Source organism: Maylandia zebra, linkage group LG20 (genome assembly GCF_041146795.1).
Source record: "Maylandia zebra isolate NMK-2024a linkage group LG20, Mzebra_GT3a, whole genome shotgun sequence".
In the NCBI taxonomy this organism is placed as follows: domain Eukaryota; kingdom Metazoa; phylum Chordata; class Actinopteri; order Cichliformes; family Cichlidae; genus Maylandia; species Maylandia zebra.
In genome coordinates, this window is record NC_135186.1 from 9,749,092 (window position 1) to 9,767,036 (window position 17,945).

General features: G+C 43.2%; 2 long non-coding RNA genes across 2 annotated transcripts; one reads left to right on the top strand and one right to left on the bottom strand.

Moving 5' to 3' along the window:
• Positions 1 to 6,719: 6,719 nt before the first annotated feature.
• On the top strand, positions 6,720 to 7,229 carry LOC143414367 (uncharacterized). The gene is made up of 2 exons (XR_013094991.1): positions 6,720 to 6,919; positions 7,003 to 7,229. It is a non-coding gene; the product is annotated as an uncharacterized LOC143414367 (long non-coding RNA).
• Positions 7,230 to 12,275: 5,046 nt separating this feature from the next.
• Positions 12,276 to 14,685, bottom strand: LOC143414299 (uncharacterized). The gene is made up of 4 exons (XR_013094822.1): positions 14,544 to 14,685; positions 14,000 to 14,078; positions 13,526 to 13,621; positions 12,276 to 12,773 (listed from the first exon to the last, which is right to left on the bottom strand). It is a non-coding gene; the product is annotated as an uncharacterized LOC143414299 (long non-coding RNA).
• Between the last annotated feature and the right edge of the window lie 3,260 nt (positions 14,686 to 17,945).

Consider the following 17,945-nt stretch of genomic DNA (forward strand, 5'->3'; position numbering starts at 1 on the left):
GTTTAACTGACATTTGAAGATAATCACCTTTTTAACTGGGTAAAATGGATTTCCAGTGGGGGCTTTACATGAAAAACATGCTTGTTAAGGTATCAGTCTTTGTACATGAGAGAAAAGGTCTGAAAGCACCTCCACAAAGACAGTATTCTGATGGAGATAATTATTAATAAAACTTCAAAAGTAATACCTTTTCATGACAAAATCATATAGTAGAGCTCTTTTCCCTCATTTAACTTCATTTGATTTCAGTTTCCCTGACATGTGACAGCATCATTCACACATTCACACAGCTCTGCATCTTCACAGCTCAGAATAGGTCTGCGTGTCCCCCCTCAGGGCTCATGCACCCCTCCAATCAAGACATAAGACAAGTGTATAAGCATTTAATTTTAGGATCCATTGTGCTACAACTTGAGGATTAATCTTTAAACTTTCATCTTCCAGGTCTCAGAATGAGTTTTCCATGAGTGTAACAAGGAGTTTGGACATATGTGATGCAATGTTAGGGTTGATGTTTGAAATGGGAAAAACATATCTCTGTACTACAGTGCTGCTTTTTTAATTTAATTTGTACAAACCCAATTGTGAAAAAGGTAGGACCTTGTGTCAATATAAATAAAATAGAATTAAATTATTTTCAAATTATAAGCCAGTTTTTTTATTCAGATTAGAATACAAAAAAAAATCAAATCTTAGGACTGAGAAAATTTACTAATTTTAGAAAAATATTAGCTTATTTTGACTTTGATCACAGAAATATATCCCCAAAAGTTGTGTTTTGGGCAACAAAAGTCTGAAAGAGTAAGTGGTACTAAAAGGAAACAATTGATGAAATATCATTATGGAGAAATCTGTATGCAAAGGTCAAAGCCGAAAAGACTGTCAGGCCCTCGGGCAGCACTGAATTAGAAACAGACATGATTCTGTCATGGAAATCACTACATTGGCTCATGAACACAAAAGCCATCCACAAAAGCAGGTTAAAGCTCTATCATCCGAAGAAAAAGCTATGTGTGAACATGATCTAAAAACACTGCTATTTTCTCTGGGCCAAAGTTCATTTCAAAAGGAGCGAGGGAAAGTTGAAAACCATCAGAAAAACTGAAATTTGAAATTCTTTTTGAAAAACACAGCAGACTAAAGATGAGAGGGTTCTTTCGGCTTGTTATCAGTGCAAAGTTCAGAAGCATACATCTCTCCTGGTATACAGATGCAGTGTTTGTGTAACTGTAGCTGGGAATGCTAAAAGATTTATACAGGTTTTAGAGCAACATATGTTTCCATTCAGGTTACATGTTTATCAGGGAAGGGCTTGCATTGCATGTCTCAGCAAGACAATGCTGCACTCCACTGCTTCTGTTATAACAGCATGGCTTTATTCTAGATGAGTCTGGGTGCTGAAGTGACCTGCCTGCAGTTAAGACCTGTCACCAGTTGGAAACATTTGGTACATCTCACGAAATGAAAAGAACCAGGACTGTTGAACAGCTAGAATTCTATATCAGTCAGGAATGAGACAACATTCCTCTCCCAATGGTTCAAGAACTGTCTTATCTTTTTCCTGATTCCCTGAGTCTGTAAAGACTGTTGGCTCAAAAAGAGAGAGTGTTATACTGAGGTAAACATTCCTCTGTCCCAACTCTGTTGAGACTTGTTGCTGGCATCAAATTTGATTTGCATTTACACAGCATCCATTTTTCCCTACATTACTTTTATAAACATCAGTGCCTCCCAAACCAATATTACAGGATAGTTATCATGTTGAGGACTGATTCTGAATATGTAGTCATGCATATGCAGAGGACTCTGTGCAGTGCTGTGACAAACTCAATACAACCCATGATTGTATCGTACAAACCACTTTTAGCAGTGGTAACTTGAAGTAAATGTTTTTTCGGTATCAGTCTCTCACATCATTGTGGAGGAAGCTTCAGTTCATTGACGTTTTGGGGCATTTTTTTATGTACATAATACTTTTGTAAGGTCTCACCGCAGCATCCCAATTGGACTGAGGTTTGACTTAGCAATTACAACACCTTGATTCTTTTCTCTTTCAGCCATTCTGTTGTAGATTTGCTGTGTTCTTGGAAGCATTGTCCTTTTGTTCAATTACATCTCCAGAGGATCAGCCAAGCTTTACAGTAGCTGCCAGACAGATGGCCTCACATTTGACTCTAGTAATGTTTGGTGTGAAGAGGACTTCATGTCCACTCAGGTGCCCAGGCCCTGTGGCTGCAAAACAAGCCCAAATCATCACACCTGACATCAGGTGTTTATGCTGATATATATCTATGTCTATTCAAAGAACACGAGTTTAGTTCAGATGTAACTTTACAAAGCTAAGCCATGCTGCCATGTTCTTTTGATGGAGAAGAAGATTTTGCCCCAGTATACCTTCCATACAAGCCGTTGTTGTTTTAAAGTTATTAATTTGCACAGCTTTAATTAAAAATAATAATTAAAAAGATATTTTACACAAACCAAAATCGGTTTCTTAACTTGAATCAAGGTTATGAAAGCATGCTCATTGTGCAGATCTGACAGACCATTTCTGAGTGTCAGCAAAGCACAAGTCAAGCCGGTATACCTGTGATTATGCCCTCTTTACCTCATGTATGTTGGTGGTTTAATAGATGTATTTACATCTTAACTGGCTTCTGTTTGTTGTGAGTTTGTCAGTTCCTTACTTCTTGCAATTTGCGTTCACGCAATCACTGCCAGAAGTGATTAGTCATGAATAATGCATTTCATTTTTTAAATTCAACACTCAGGGTTTGATTTGCACAGTTATATTTTTTCCTCATCTCCCTTCATTTATCCCTGATAGTCCGCCTCCACCCACAAACACCAGTAATTCCACATTTGTGTTAAATAATTCAAATGGCACGATAATCAAATGGAATGGATCCCATAGTCTGTGTATTTACTTTGTTTTAACTACTGTCCCGTTTTGCCTGTGAATGATATCTGGGAGGCAACCTCCTCGCAGCTTTTTTTTTCCTTTTGTAGCAGGCGGTAGGATGTGAGGCTGGCAGGCCAACAAGAGCGGAGAGCTGTGGAACAAACCAATTGCTCCTAGCAGTCCCTGGCACAGCGATGCGGGAAATACTTTTTTTTTGGGTCTCTTATCAATCCACATATGCCGAGGACGCAAATGGGGGAGTGTGTTGGTTGAGGGGCTGTGAAGGAGGGGGACTCTGATGGGATTTTCCCCTCCATGACACTGCTGCGTTCAGTGCTTGCGTCAATGAAGCCAGCTTAACATGCTTAATTATATTATGTAAGCTGCAAGATCAAGGAACATACAGAAAGCCAAGTGCAATGCAGTGTGTGTCTGTGTGTGTGTACTTGTACTTGTCTCAGGGACACATCTTCAGAAATCTTTCCTTCTGCATTCAAAATGAAATCAACCTCGATATATTCTGATGACGTCCGGGATTAAAAGAGCATCTTTTGTCTAAATTCTGCATTTCTGAATGCTACATTTCAATTGAACCCCACAAAAACAGAGTGTTCCTTATATCTTTGTCACATAAAGTGACGCTAAATGAGTGCCTGCTTTTGCAGGACCTGATTTTTGCAGTTTTGGATGGTTCCATTTTGCATACTTTATTAATAAAACATGTACTGGAGCTGTTAGGTGGCACAGTTCACATTCTTATCAGCATAATGCAATGCCCAGAATTCCTCAAGTATGCTGTAGCCTCCATAGGGAGAAAAAAGATTTGATATTATAGATGTTTGTTTCGTCAGAGTGCCCACTGGAGGTAAGGCCTCAGTGATGGAAGATTTGAAGGTTTGCCATGTCTCTACAAATTTCCCATAAAGCCGGTTTAAACTTCAATATGCACAAGGAGTGTTTCTTTAATTTATAAAAAGGGATTGCATATCATAACAGGGAAAAATGGTTTGCCTTGAATGCTCTCTTGCAATGCATGTGAAACCCACTGACTGACAACATACAAAAATGCACACAAATCTGCACATTTATTGCACTCTTTAGCAATAGTTACATTTTTGCTCTTAGTTTTGAAGCAGAATGAAGCATAGTTTTAATAGTCAGAATAACAGTAGTGAGACTAGACCATGGTTTCCTTTATATTTACTCTGCTAAAGAGTCAGTTTCCACTGCCATATGGCTTACAGAATTATGAAACTCAATACTGAATCAATGAGCCATGCAAAGGCACAAATTATCCAGGAAGTCATTTCTGTATTGACTATAGTGTCATTAAAGAGACTGTGTCAACACTGCACTCATTGTCTGAAAAATGAAAGCTGAAACCTTGTGCATTGCATTTGATTGCTTACTGGTCAATATTTCTGCCTTTGTTCAATATTCTACATTATATTCCAAGGCATCATGTAACCCTTTGGGTGTCACAGCCCAGGCCTGTCTAAGAGAAAATCATCAAATGCCTCCAAAACCTTTCATTGTCTTTTTCTGCTGTTTGTGAGAGCACATGATACACTTTAGCAAAGGAAACCTGCAAAACTGTGAATTTTTGATGTGAGATGTTAAAAATAACAGCCAAGAATAGTCGATAAGGGAGATACATTCCCCGGGACTATGGGTCTTACAAGTTGACTGCACAGTAATTACATCTCCGGAGGATCCAGGAGAGGAAAGTTTTCAAAAATGTGGGGGAGCTGGCGAGGCAAAAGAACTTCATGCTCTGCAGGCTTCACCGTACTCTCCTCCCTCTTGAAACAAAATCGGAATGCTAATGTCTCGTCAGAAAACAGGTAAGGAATTCTAGTCAGTTTGTGCCAGATCAGTCATCCCTTCTCACTTATGTTCCTTGTGTTCTTCCTTTCTAAACACAAAATAAAATGTTTTGCTCATTTGGTATATGTCAGTTTAAAAAGAGATGAATCCGTGCTTCACATTAGACAAATAAAAACGAGACACTAGAATACATTTTCTAACAAACAGTGGTAAGTTTCTTAAGTCTGCAAAAGTTTACATTTACAGTTTCTTATGTCTGTCACTGGTGGCTTGGATTTAACACAGCGGACCTGTGTTTTGTTGGAGCAGCCCAGGGAAAAACAATATAAATATGTGACTGAAAATTCTTATTTAAAGACTGAAATTATGTTGGTAAATAAAAAGTGTGACAAAATTAACATGATTAACAGTTCTAAATCTTTAATTTTATTTAATCAAATACAGTTGACCTTATCAAGTATTTATCACTTCTCTAACTCATCTCATTTATGCAGTTACACAGCATGTTCTTCTCTATCTTTGGAGGAAAACCATTGCTACTTTTAATACAGACTAAATTCTAAGTCCCAGTGGTTTTTGTTGTTGATTCTCTGTGTAAAGTATTTGTGGTTATTCCACACTGGACCCTGGTGTAACATAAAGTACTGCTGCTTGTGTTATTTATTTTACAATGTTTGTATTATTTCATAGAAGACTCATAAATGTTTAACACATATGGAATGGACCAATCCAAAAATCAGAGCCACTTTATGCAGTGTATAGCCAAGTGGCATAAAAAGAAAAATGTTCCTTTTTTAAATTTTTTTCACACATTTCATGTACATTTTTGTTTGGATGATAGAGTGCAAACAAAAAATCTTTCTCTCTCTCTGCTCTTCACTTCTCAGTCTTACGCTGTGTGCATTTCTGTGTTGTTGTTGTTGTTTTTTTTTTTTTACCTGTGTTTATGAACTCCTTCAGGCTACTTAAGGCTAGATTCCTGGAACCCCTCCATCATCACTGCTAAGACCAGCTCTCCCAACCAGCTACCTGCACAAGTCATAACAGTAACAATACAATTCCCATTCAGTTCAGTTGAATGTTACAGGGAGTGCAGAATTATTAGGCAAGTTGTATTTTTGAGGAATAATTTTATTATTGAACAACAACCATGTTCTCAATGAACCCAAAAAACTCACTAATATCAAAGCTGAATGTTTTTGGAAGTAGTTTTTAGTTTGTTTTTAGTTTTAGCTATTTTAGGGGGATATCTGTGTGTGCAGGTGACTATTACTGTGCATAATTATTAGGCAACTTAACAAAAACAAATATATACCCATTTCAATTATTTATTTTTACCAGTGAAACCAATATAACATCTCCACATTCACAAATATACACTGTAAACCCGAACAAGTTGACTGAACTTAAAACTTTTGTGGAAACTGATTACCTCAAAAGATTTAAGTACAAAAACTCATATCTTCTAAGTATGGGGTACTCAAAATTTGTATTTATTGTTAACCTAAAATTTTTAAATTATATTTTATATTTTATTAATTGAGCTTTACTCAAAGACTGTATACTTTAATTTCAATATTTTTGTGTTTCGTGTAGTTTATTATTTTGATGCAACACAATGCAATTATATTACAACCTAAACTCAAATTATCTGATTATTAATTAAAAGATATTTATGTTGTGAGTGTAGACTACTAAAAAAAAAAAAAGTACGGAAATTCAGTTACTTTACATTTTGTTTATTTAACATTTTTTCATGAAAATTTAAAAACATCACAAATGTTTTTATAAAACAACTAACATGGACATCGGCACCATAAAGTGAGCATTATAAATTCTGTGTAGAACATTTATCTTTTTATAAACTCACAAAGGACGACATCAGTCCTAATTGCATCTTTCTCAAAATACACAAAAATGCAAAACTGTCATGGTCTCCGCCCCTCGTCAGCTGACAGCCGTCAGGTGTTTTGTTTTGTTTACCTTTCTCTCTCACCTCTGCTCTCCCTTTCTCTCTCGCCCTCTTCCATTCTCTCTTTCTCCTGCCGGGGCGGAGCTCAGTATGGGCTCCTGCCCCTGGCCTACGCACCTGGAGGTGATCAGCACATCTGTCGCTGATCATGAAAGATTGGAACCCTTCTTAAGAGGGCGAGTCTGCTCTACTCGTCGCTGGATCGTTGAGTCATCAGCGTCAGTCGTCCTGTATTTTGTAGAATCAGTTTATGAGCATGTCTGAACCAGGAGACTAATGGTTTTTTTCTGCCTGTGCATAGATTGCCTCTGGACTTGTTCTTCCCCTGTGCCTGGCGACTGAACGGGAGCAAGAGAGATAAAGGAGAGGAGATGTGCTAGGACTGAATGGAAACTTTCCCTTCCTGGACTCCTGCCTCTTTCACTCCTGGACCCTGGAACCCCGGCACCTTTTTCTTTGGACACTATTATGTATATATATGAATTCCACTGTAGGAAACACTGTAAATAAATGCACCTTTTGAAGACACTAGTGGTCTGCGCGTGAGTCCGATCTACGAAACGTGACAGAACGATCCAGCCACAACATGGACTCAGCAGATCAGAATACCATCGGTCAGGCACTGGCTGCCCAAGAAGCGGCGCTGACTCGCCACGAACAAATGTTACATCAGCTGCGAGGTGAGATCGCTGCACTAACTCAAGCTGTTTCCGGTTTGACTACGCCAGGGGGAGTACAGCCAGGGACCTCCCAGCCGGCTCGCCCTGCCCAGCAGGAGACACTCGCGGCGGCTACGGCCGGTCCCTCATCGGCAGCCACCCCATCCTCTGACGGTCCTCTGCCTTCGCCTGAGCCCTTTTCAGGGGAGACAGAGAAGTGCTCTGGCTTTCTGGCCCAGTGTTCATTGATTTTCCGCGAACAGCGGCGTTTTCATAACAATGACGGGGCAAAGATTGCGTTCTTGGTACAGATGCTTCGTGACCGGGCTTTGAAATGGGCCCAGGTCGTGTTAAACTCCAACCCGGAGATCTCTTTTGAGAGGTTTGTGATTAACTTTAAGACTGTGTTTAATCAGGGCTCTGGAGTCGAGGCTGCAGCGCTCCGCCTCCTTAACTTTAAGCAAGGTAAGCGGAGTATGGCAGATTATTCAATCGACTTTTGGATTTTGGCAGAAGAAACCGGCTGGGGACCGGATGCGCTCAGGAGCACATTGTTAAATAACATCCGGGAAGATCTGAAAGATGAATTGATTATGCGGGACCTACCCACTGCTTTTGACGAATTGATGTCGTTATGTATTAAGGTGGATGAGCGGCTACGAGCTCGTAGGCAAGCACGGAACTCCAGTTCCCAGGAGGCCGCAGGACCGCGATGGGCGGAGGCTTCGGCCGATTACCGGTCCTCCCGGACATCAGGGGGCGCCGACGGAGAGGTACAGCCCATGCAAATCGGCAGCTCTCACCTAACTGCTGCAGAACGTCAGCGACGCATCACGGCCGGTGAGTGTCTGTATTGTGGTAATAAGGGACACATGATTGCCTCCTGTCCGTCGCGAGCAAAAGGCCGCGCCCGCCAGTGATGGTTGGAGTACTGGTGGGCGGTTTGAATCAGGATAAATCTCCTCCACGTTTAGCCCTGCCGGCTAAGCTTCTGGTTCATTCCGAGTGTCATTCACTTTCTGTGCTTATTGATTCTGGAGCAGAACAAAATTTCATTGACTCTGAACTAGCTAAACGACTCTGTGTGACTGTGGAGTCACTACCCCACGCCTTACGTGTCACGGCTTTATCAGGGCAGCGCCTCCCCGACATCACACACATCACTGAACCGCTCACCCTCACACTGTCTGGCAATCATTCGGAGGAGATTAGTTTTTTTGTTTTTCACTCCACTCAGACGCCGTTAGTTCTCGGTCATCCCTGGCTCCAGCAACACAACCCCACGATTAATTGGCAGAAAGGAGGCATTACGGGCTGGGGAGAAGAGTGTCATATGACTTGCCTTAAGGCTGCCGTACCTCCTAACAAATCTGTCACCGGCCCAGAGCCATCGCGGTCTTCCGACTTAGCAGATGTGCCGTCTGCTTACCACGATCTCGCCGAGGTGTTTCGGAAGGACCGAGCCCAGTCGCTGCCACCCCATCGGCCCTATGACTGCGCCATAGACCTGCTGCCGGGAGCTCCCTTACCAACCAGCCGCCTCTATAGCCTCTCGCTGCCGGAACGGGAGGCTATGGAGAAATATATAACTGAATCTCTCGCTGCCGGCATTATCCGGGCCTCTTCCTCACCCGTCGCAGCAGGTTTCTTCTTTGTGGAAAAGAAGGATAAGACCCTCCGACCCTGTATTGACTTTCGGGGACTCAATAACATTACGGTCAAGAATAAATATCCACTGCCCCTGCTCACCTCCGCTTTCGAACTTCTCCAGGGCGCCGTCATTTTCAGCAAGCTGGACTTGAGAAACGCTTACCACCTGGTCCGGATTCGGGATGGCGATGAATGGAAGACGGCGTTTAATACTCACCTTGGACATTTTGAGTATCTGGTCATGCCGTTCGGCCTCACTAACGCACCTGCAGTATTCCAGGCTCTGGTCAATGATGTTCTAAGGGACTTTATTAACCGATTTGTGTTTGTCTATCTAGACGACATTCTGATCTTCTCTTCCTCCCAGGCGGAACACGAGACCCAGGTCCGGCTGGTGCTGCAACGCCTTCTGGAGAACCGGCTGTTCGTCAAAAGCGAGAAATGTGAGTTTCATGTGCCCTCGGTTGCCTTCCTAGGGTACATAATCGAGCGGGGAGATCTTCGACCCGACCCTGTGAAAGTCAAGGCTGTTGTGAACTGGCCAGAACCAAACAACCGTCGCCAGTTGCAACGCTTCCTTGGCTTCGCTAACTTCTACAGGAGATTCATACGGGACTTTAGCAGGATTGCCTTACCATTAACTCAGTTAACCTCTCCCAAGCTTGCTTTTCAGTGGAGTGACGCTGTCCAATCAGCCTTTCAGGAGCTCAAGAAACGGTTTGCTTCAGCGCCCATCCTGGTCCAACCTGATACCACTCTTCAGTTCGTGGTAGAGGTCGACGCATCCGACTCAGGGGTGGGGGCCGTCCTTTCCCAACAGAGGGAAGGTAAGATGCACCCTTGTGCCTATTTTTCCCGTCGTCTCACCCCTGCAGAACGTAACTACGACGTGGGCGATCGGGAGCTCTTGGCGATTAAGCTCGCCCTGGAAGAATGGCGGCATTGGCTGGAGGGCACCACTCAACCCTTCGTGGTCTGGACCGATCACAAAAACCTGGCCTACCTTCAAACGGCGAAACGTCTCAACGCTCGACAGGCCAGATGGGCCCTGTTTTTCACCCGTTTTCACTTCTCAATCACCTACAGACCCGGTTCCCGAAATGTCAAGCCGGACGCTCTCTCCCGTCAGTTTTCCGCTGCTGACGAAAAGGCGGATCCGGATTCCATTCTGCCGGCAACCTGTACTATTGGGGTCATCACTTGGGAGATCGAGGCGGCCATCCGGGCGGCTCAGATAGCCGAACCGGATCCGGGAGGGGGGCCCGTCCACCGACTCTATGTTCCGCGCTCTGTCAGATCCCAGGTTCTGCAATGGGCTCACACGGCCCGGTTCTCATGCCACCCAGGGATACATCGCACCGTCAAGTTTCTCCAGCGGTACTTCTGGTGGCCCTCACTCACCCAAGATACTCGGGAATACATCACTGCTTGTACGGTCTGTGCCCGAAACAAACCATCGAACCAACCCCCGGCGGGTCAGCTCCATCCGTTATCCACTCCTTCCAGGCCATGGTCTCACATAGCACTGGACTTCATCACCGGGTTACCTCCATCAGCAGGTAACACTGTCATTCTCACCATAATCGATCGTTTCTCTAAAGTGGCTCATTTCATTGCTCTGCCTAAGCTTCCCACAGCTCTAGAGACTGCACGCCTACTCGCCACTCACGTCTTCCGCCTGCATGGGATCCCGGAAGACATAGTGTCCGACAGAGGGCCTCAATTTACTTCTCGGGTCTGGAAAGAGTTCTGCAACTCCCTGGGCGCAAAGGTCAGTCTATCCTCGGGTTATCATCCTCAGAGCAACGGCCAATCCGAGCGGGCCAACCAAGAACTGGAGACCGCCCTGCGCTGCGTCGCCTCCACCAATCAAACCATCTGGAGTGAGGAGTTGCCGTGGATCGAGTACGCCCATAACAGCTTGACTGCCTCTGCCACCGGCCGGTCTCCCTTCGAAGCTTCCTTGGGATATCAGCCTCCTCTTTTTCCTGCTGTGGAAGGTGAGCACTCTGTACCCTCCGTCCAGGCTCATCTGCGCAGGTGTCGCAGAGTTTGGCGGGCAACTCAAGCGGCTCTACTGCGCACGAAGGAGAACAACAAACGCATCGCAGACCGGCACCGGACTCCAGCACCCGAATACTCTGTCGGCCAGAAGGTATGGCTTTCTACCCGCTTTGTTCCGGTCAGGACTGAATCTAAGAAACTTACACCCACCTTCATTGGCCCTTTTGAAATCTCCGCCTTGGTCAATCCTGTCTCTGTGAAGTTAAAACTCCCTCGCAATATGAGAATCCATGATGTTTTCCATGTTTCACAACTCAAACCTGTCCGCTCTAGTCCTCTGTGCCCTCCTTCCAGGCCCCCTCCTCCCGCCCGGCTCGTGGATGGCTTGCCGGCCTACTCCATCACTCGCATCATGGACTCTCGGCGCCGTGGGCGTGGCTGTCAGTATCTGGTTGACTGGGAGGGTTATGGCGTGGAGGAGCGCTCCTGGGTCCCTCGGGCGGCCGTTCTGGATGTGCCCATGCTCCGGGAGTTTCACCGCCTGCATCCGGACAAGCCTGGTGGGTCGCCGGGGGGCTCCCGTTGAGGGGGGGGTACTGTCATGGTCTCCGCCCCTCGTCAGCTGACAGCCGTCAGGTGTTTTGTTTTGTTTACCTTTCTCTCTCACCTCTGCTCTCCCTTTCTCTCTCGCCCTCTTCCATTCTCTCTTTCTCCTGCCGGGGCGGAGCTCAGTATGGGCTCCTGCCCCTGGCCTACGCACCTGGAGGTGATCAGCACATCTGTCGCTGATCATGAAAGATTGGAACCCTTCTTAAGAGGGCGAGTCTGCTCTACTCGTCGCTGGATCGTTGAGTCATCAGCGTCAGTCGTCCTGTATTTTGTAGAATCAGTTTATGAGCATGTCTGAACCAGGAGACTAATGGTTTTTTTCTGCCTGTGCATAGATTGCCTCTGGACTTGTTCTTCCCCTGTGCCTGGCGACTGAACGGGAGCAAGAGAGATAAAGGAGAGGAGATGTGCTAGGACTGAATGGAAACTTTCCCTTCCTGGACTCCTGCCTCTTTCACTCCTGGACCCTGGAACCCCGGCACCTTTTTCTTTGGACACTATTATGTATATATATGAATTCCACTGTAGGAAACACTGTAAATAAATGCACCTTTTGAAGACACTAGTGGTCTGCGCGTGAGTCCGATCTACGAAACGTGACAAAAACAAAAAGTCAAATACTAATCACTTTTTTTTAAAATAGAAATGAAAAACAATTTTTTAAAATGGGTACAAAGACGATCAGCTTCCAAATAACCAGATAAGGCAGTCAAGTATAGGAAAATTAGGTAAACTGATGGAGTTAAATCCACCCAAAGCCTGTAGTAAACTTAAAGTGCTTAAAGTGCTTCAAACAAAGTGCTCAGTAACAGAGTGCGTGTCCTAACAAACATTGCCTTATATTCCTTAAGAGCATGTAGGCAGGGGTTTCAGGGGTTTGCCGTCATCAAGCCCCATGAAGATATTTTGGACTAAGGCAAATGTGTGAACCAGCTTCCTGGGGTAGTCTAAATGCAGAGCATAGATCAAGCCAAACAATAAAGCAAATGCATTTGCAAATCTGGGAATATCACGCATCACCTAGTCGCCTTTCACCAAAACAGCCATGCTTGAGGAAGTAAAATGGACTGGACTGGGAAGCGCCGTCGGTAACCACTGTGAGAAGGGCAACTGGAGTGTCAATGAGGGTCGACTCATCCAATGCGTCCGCCTGGAATAGACACAGTATCAATGGTAAATGGCCTGTATTTGTATAGCGCTTTACATATTCAGTCATCCAGACATTCACACACTGGTGATGGCAGCTACATTGTAGCCACAGCCACCCTGGGGCGCACTGACAGAGGCGAGGCTGCCGGACACTGGCGCCACCGGGCCCTCTGACCACCACCAGTAGGCAACGGGTGAAGTGTCTTGCCCAAGGACACAACGACCGAGACTGTCGGAGCCAGGGCTCGAACCGGCAACCTTCTGATTACAAGGCGAACTCCCAACTCTTGAGCCACGATCGCCCCAATTAAATAAGTAAGGTTGGTTTGAGAGAATGTGACAAGCATGACCTGTAATCTAGCAAAACATTCAGCAGTGTAGTGGGTTACTTTGTAACGAGTTAGGGTACTCTACTTTTTTTGAAAAATGTACATTAACGTGTTAGCTTCTTGCATTACATAATTTGTATTTTTATTATTTTTCTAAAAAAAACAGTAATTTTTTATTTCATGACTTTATCTCAAAAAGAAACTAAATCTTGACTTCAGCCTGGTTTTTGGGCCACCTGCAGCATAGCCATAGTGCTGTGATACGCCTGTGCCCTGCTCCTGACCTGTGTGTGTGTGGGTTTTCTACAGAGAGGGTATTTTGTTTGTACAATTTGGTAGCTGCTAGGGTATTAAATTGTATTTAAAAAAATCCATAGCATTTTATCTTACTGGCAGAATTTAAGTAATGCAAAAATACACTTACATTACATGTCTAAAAGAATTCTGGGTCCTCCTCCCGCAGGTATACAGGAAGAGCACGAAGTACTGCAGTGCGTTTCACGTTGATATCAGGCGCCTCCTAAAAAGGGAAAAGAAAAGTTCATTTAACGCAAAGTTTTCAGGTGTCATTCTTTGGGGAGAATACATGTTTATGAAACTGCATGACATCAGACTCTACTAAATTTTGGAGACTTTTCTTTTAAGATACAACCTTTCTGTCTCTTGTGACAGAGAGTATGTTTCTTAATCATTTGACAAAAACCCTACACAGTATTTTAAAATAGTGTTCTCCAGATCAGAGCTGTGATCTATATAGAACATGGGGTTCAAAGCAAGGAAAAATTGTGTGTTTATCAGTGAAACTTTTAATTTGTGTTAATTTTATCATTATCAATATATGAAATCTTCACCTTAAGGGACTTAATGAATGGTTTCTTCAATAGATCTTTCAACTCACCTGTGTTTACTGTCTCCACCTGAAATTAATTGCAGTCTGAATTTTTTTTTCTTCTGTCTTTTTGTCTTTGGCCTTCAGCCTTGGAAGAAAAAATAAAAATATTGAAAACCTTATCAGCACACTAAATATACAACACCTTGCTATATTTCAATTGTTTTAGATAGAAGTTGCCACTGCTAGCTAAGTCACTTTTGAATGATGCTAATGAGAAGAAAAAAAAAAAACAACCTGCCGAACAATGAGGCTGCTGTTGTAAAAACGCCAACTTTCTTGCGTTGGCAAGGGGTCGTTAAAATATCACTAAGACCCTTTCTTTATGTGTGATTCTTCGTAAAACTGTGTTTTAATCGGTTAAAACTGTAAAACTGACGACATAATCTATGTTTGAAAAAGAGCGCGAACAACCGCGAACAACTATTCACCACCTGGGTCTGTGCTTTTTAACACAACAGCGCATTCGAAAACAAGTTATTGGCTGCAACATATTAATATACTTGCTTTTTTACGGAAAAAATAAACATAACGAAGGTTCCGTTTTACTTACAAGTTTCTCCAAATGTGTTCTCCAGTCGCTCGAGAAGGGCAGCCATATTGAACAGAATTTTCTGTCAACGTCGTTCAGGTTAGAGAGAAGACGTCATGACGTCATGACGTCCACATGCGGAGCTCGGAAAAAAACATTTACTCAAAAATCATAATTAAGAAAGCAGTATTTACTCTTAACTTCTAAGCCGTGTACAATTATAACTGTTTGAATCGTTAACCGAACAGAAAAGTTTTAAGTTGTTTCAACTTTGTGAGGAATTTTAATTGTTATATCCACAAACTTTATAAGTCAGGTAGACTGTTGGGGTTTACAGTGTACATTTCTGACATTCAAAAACAAAACAAAAACAAATCAGCGACCAATATAGCCACCTTTCTTTGCAAGGACACTCAAAAGCCTGCCATCCATGGATTCTGTCCTGCATGAAAATCATGTTTTTCTTGAAGGATGCAGACTTCTTCCTGTACCACTGCTTGAAGAAGGTGTCTTCCAGAAACTGGCAGTAGGACTGGGAGTTGAGCTTGACTCCATCCTCAACCCGAAAAGGCCTCACAAGCTCATCTTTGATGATACCAGCCCAAACCAGTACTCCACCTCCACCTTGCTGGCGTCTGAGTGGGACTGGAGCTCTCTGCCCTTTACCAATCCAGCCACGGGCCCATCCATCTGGCCCATCAAGACTCACTCTCATTTCATCAGTCCATAAAACCTTAGAAAAGTCAGTCTTGAGATATTTGTTGGCCCAGTCTTGACGTTTCAGCTTGTGTGTCTTGTTCAGTGGTGGTCGTCTTTCAGCCTTTCTTACCTTGGCCATGTCTCTGAGTATTGCACACCTTGTGCTTTTGGGCACTCCAGTGATGTTGCAGCTCTGAAATATGGCCAAACTGGTGGCAAGTGGCATCTTGGCGGCTGCACGCTTGACTTTTCTCAGTTCATGGGCAGTTATTTTGCGCCTTTGTTTTTCCACACGCTTCTTGCGACCCTGTTGACTATTTTGAATGAAACGCTTGACTGTTCGATGATCACGCTTCAGAAGCTTTGCAATTTTGAGACTGCTGCATCCCTCTGCAAGATATCTCACTATTTTTGACTTTTCTGAGCCTGTCAAGTCCTTCTTTTGACCCATTTTGCCAAAGGAAAGGACGTTGCCTAATAATTATGCACACCTGATATAGGGTGTTGATGTCATTAGACCACACCCCTTCTCATTACAGAGATGCACATCACCTAATATGCTTAAGTGGTAGTAGGCTTTCGAGCCTATACAGCTTGGAGTAAGACAACATGCATGAAGAGGATGATGTGGACAAAATACTCATTTGCCTAATAATTCTGCACTCCCTGTAGTTGTATGATTCCACTTCACAAAAACAAACAACCCAAGGTATGTTGCTGTCTGGTGAATATGCTCCGATGTTAGAGCAAAGTCATTGGTCCTCAATGAGGAAGCACTTGGCAAAAGTGAAAAGGAAGAACAAAGCTAATGACCACAAAGAGAGAGAGAGAGAGTGCATCTTAATGCATCATGGGGGGTCTCCCAGCAGTATACAGCACTATAGCTAAAGGCTGTGTAAGCAAGAATTCATTGTCTTTACCTCTCATTCTCCTGTGTGGTTTAGATTCCCCATGTGCCTGCCACTCGTCTACCCTGCTGAGTATTCGGTACCTAGATGCTTTCTTTTCACTGGCCTGTGTCTCACCACCCACACACCACCTCATCCTCCGGCTTCTGAAAAGTAACTTTGAAAATAAATCCCTGAAATCTCTTTTGGTGTCCTGAATTCTGCAATTTTTTATTTGACCAGATTATAAAGATGGATGTGGATGAATGCCAGGACCTCAAATTTAACAACCATATCTTTTTATTGATCCTGTGGTGGCTGACTGGTGTGTCATATGTCACACTGTGCTCTCTACATCTTAAGGTATTTGTTGCTGCAAACCCTGACCAACAACCTGTGTAGGAGCACAAACAGTTCTCCTTCTTTTATATATGAAATATTTAATTACAGTAATTGCTTTGGCCAGAGGCTCTTTGCCTGTGAGAATCCTGATTCCTAATTTGCATTTAAATAGAAAAACACTGACCAAAATATTTTGCCAGTGGATGGGATGACTTTCTTTCAGTTGGGGTGATTTGCTATGATTTAGTGCTTTTGAAATGTTTGAATTGCGTATGTAATGATTACTGCCCCTCTAGTGTCTTGTTATGATTGATTGTTTGATTGCATGAGGAGCCCTTGTTTGCCAGGTAGGCGAACTTACATTTGCAGTGTAGATTTTTTTCTCTCTAAATGGACAAGTCTCAATTTTTACACTCCTGGGCTACTGAAGCTGAACATTCATTTCATCAGCTGAATTGGCAGTCATTTCAGGAAATCAAGTTCTTAAATTGTTTTGATTTAGACTAAAGGCCTCTCTTGCCTCCACGTTATTGTAGCCATTTTTGTTGGCTTTGAAATGGTAATTATGTCTTGTTAATGAATATTTACAGTTGTGATTGATGTGGAATGCACACAGTAATTACATCCAGGGCAGCTATATGCTGACTTCATTTTTTCAACAAGCGAATTTGAACTTTTGAGCTTCTCAGCAATGAGCGTGACACTGTAACATGTAAATGATGTGCAGCAATGTGTTATTTGTTAGTAGGGCAAGAAGGTGCAGATCTATATGCTGACATATATACAATTTAAAGGGTTGGATATTTTAGGGATAACTGAGATTAACTGTTGGAAATCTGGGGGTGTGACTGTGTTCTATCATGTATATTATAGGTTGCATTTAAAAGCTGAAATATTGGTCACACAAATATGATAAAAGAAAAGACACAAAACAACAAAAACTAAACTAAACTAAGGAAAAAATGCAAAAGTCAAAGGCAAAATGAGAGCTTAAGCTGTTTTTTTGATATGAGAACAACGTCATAAATAGGGATGGGTACCGGTATGGCACCGGTTCTGACATAAACGGTAGTAACCAGACCGAAACGCAGCGCACATTACGGTGCTTTATTTCGGTGCTTTTTTTCCTGAGCTGTGATACACTTTAGATTCTAGCCAATCATTTTACGTTTCCGAGGATAGTAGGCGGGTCCAGGTACTTACGTTCTTTTAGAGCAAAGCTACAGATTAAAAATGCCCAAGTCGAAGCAGTCAAAAGTCTGGCTGTACTTCACAGCAAAATATGCAAGCTCAGCAGCAACAAGTGCTTTAAGCTGATACTGTGCAAAGGAGGTAACACCTCAAATCCGATGAAACACCTGGCGACGTATAGCGTTTTTTTTTAAAAGCAGAGAAATGCGCCGTATTTGATAGCTTGCTGCAAGACCTCACACCGTGCACATCTATTGTGGGTGTGGTGCCTGTTATCGGACCCGGAGTTAGTAACATCCCCCAA